This window comes from Artibeus jamaicensis, unplaced genomic scaffold (genome assembly GCF_021234435.1).
Source record: "Artibeus jamaicensis isolate MK-2021 breed Jamaican fruit bat unplaced genomic scaffold, CSHL_Jam_final contig_1604, whole genome shotgun sequence".
Taxonomy (NCBI): Eukaryota; Metazoa; Chordata; class Mammalia; order Chiroptera; family Phyllostomidae; genus Artibeus; species Artibeus jamaicensis.
In genome coordinates this window covers 80,207-82,565 of record NW_026521314.1, presented here as the reverse complement: position 1 = coordinate 82,565, position 2,359 = coordinate 80,207, and positions in this window count along the sequence as shown.

The following is a 2,359-nucleotide window of genomic DNA, read 5'->3' as shown; positions in this document are numbered from 1 at the left end:
TGCAAGCCGGCAAGCAGACGGGTCTCTGCCTGGTGTTATCCAGTTTTGCTTATACAGGATGCAGGGGAGCTGCTGGCCCATGCTGGTGGCCACTGGAGCCGCTGGGTGCCCAAGCTCCTGTGGTAGACCTCTCTGGTGTTGGTCTCAGACCGATGGTTCTGGACCCCGGCTGTAGATGCAGCACCCGGGCCACCTGGCCTGGGGCGCCAGCCCCCGCCGCTGCTTTGTCTTTACTCTGGACCCCAAAGCCCCACTGACCTGCCGCTTTCTGGTGTTTCAGCGTCCAACAGAGTCTCTGTTCTTTCAATTTCACAAATGCTGGATAACTGATGGATTAGTGCGCTGCTTTTCTATAGATCTGCCAGGATTTTCACCCACAAGTGCGGGAGCTAGAATCCGCTCCCTCTTACTCCGACGCCATCTTCCACATTTTCTGGTCTTCCCAACACCATTTGTTGAAGAGGCTATCTTTACTCCATTTTATGTTACTGTGCTCTTTGTCGAATATTAATTGACTGTAGAGAGTTGGATTAATTTCGGGGCTCTCTGTTTTGTTCCATTGGTCTATGTGCCTGTTTTTATGCCAGTACCAGGCTGTTTTGATTACAGTGGCCTTGTAATAGTTTGATATCAGGTATTGTGATTCCCTCCTACTTTGTTCTTCTTTCTCAAAATAGCAGCTGCTTTTCAGGGTCATTTATGGTTCCATATAAATTTTTGAAGTGTTTGTTCTATGTCTGTGAAATATGGCATTGGTACTTTAATAGGTATTGCATTGAATCTGTAAATTGCTTTGAGTAGTATGGACATTTTGATGATGTTAATTCTTCCAATCCATGAACAAGGTATATGTTTCCATTTGTTTGTGTCTTCCTTGATTTTGTTCTTCAGGGCTGTGTAGTTTTCTACATACAGGTCTTTTACCTCCTTGGTTTGGTTTATTCCCAGATATTTTATTTTTGTTTTTGCTATATCGAATGGGATGTTTTTCTTCATTTCTGCTTCTGCTGATTCATTGTTAGTCTACAAAGATGCCTTTGATTTCTGGATTTTGACCTTGTATCCTGTTGTTTTGACAAATTCATTGATTAGTTCGAGTAGTTTTTTTTGTAGAGTCTATCACATTTCCATGTACACTATCATGTCATCTGCAAACAGTGACAGTTTTGCTTCCTCCTTTCCTATTTGGATGCCTTTTATTTCCTTTTTTTGCCTGATTGCTGTGGCTAAAACTTCCAGTACTATATTGAATAGAAGTGGTGAAAGTGGACATCGTTGTCTTGTTCCTGATCTTAGTGGAAAAGCTTTTAGTTTTTGCCCATTGAGTATGATGTTAGCTGTAGGTCTGTCATATAGGGCCTTTATCATGTTGAGGAATGCTCCCTTTATTCCCACTTTGCGGAATGTTTTTATTGTAAATTGGTGCTGTACCTTATCAAATGCTTTCTCTTTATCTATTGGTATGATCATGTGATTTTGGTCTTTGCTTTTGTTTATATGATGCATTACATTTATTGATTAGAGAATATTGTACCATCCTTGCATCTCTGAAATGAATCCCACTTGGCCATGGTTTATTATCTTTTTAATGTATTGCTGGATGGGGTTTGCCAATGTTTTGTTGAAAATTTTAGCCTCTTCCATGAGTGATTTTGACCTGAGGTTTTCTTTGTTGTGTCTTTATGTGTTTTTGAGATTAGGATGATGCAGGTTTAAATATATAGTTTGAGAGTCTTCCATCATTTTGGAGTTTTTTGAATACTCTGTGAAGTATAGGGGTTAGTTCTTCTTTAAATGCTTTGTTGAATTCTTTCTTTAAATCGTCTGATCCAGGGCTTTTGTATGTCGGGAGTTTTTGACCCCTGATTCAATTTTGTCTGCTGTTATTGGCCTGTCAGGCTTTCTGCTTCTTCTTCAGAGCACTCAGGAAGATTACGTTTTTCTAGAAATTTTCCATTTTACCTAGGATTTTCAAATTTGTTGGCTATAATTCTTTATTGTAATTTCTTACAATGCTTTGTATTTCTGTGGTATCAGTGGTAATCTCTTCTTTTTCAATTCTGATTGTGTTTATTTGGGTCTTCTCTTTTTTTCTTGATGAGCCTGCATAAAGGCTTGTTGATCTTGTTTATCTTTTCAAAAAATCAGCTCCTGGATTCATTGATCCTTAGAATTGTGCTTTTAGTTTCTATGTCATTTAATTATGTTCTGATCTTTGTTATTTCTTTCCTTTTACTTGCTCTGGGCTGTCTTTGTTGTTGTTCCTCGAGTCCTTGTAGACATAGGGTTAGGTCATTTGTTTGAAATGTTGCTATCTTTCCTATGTCACCCTTTATCGCTATTAACTTCCCTCACAAGA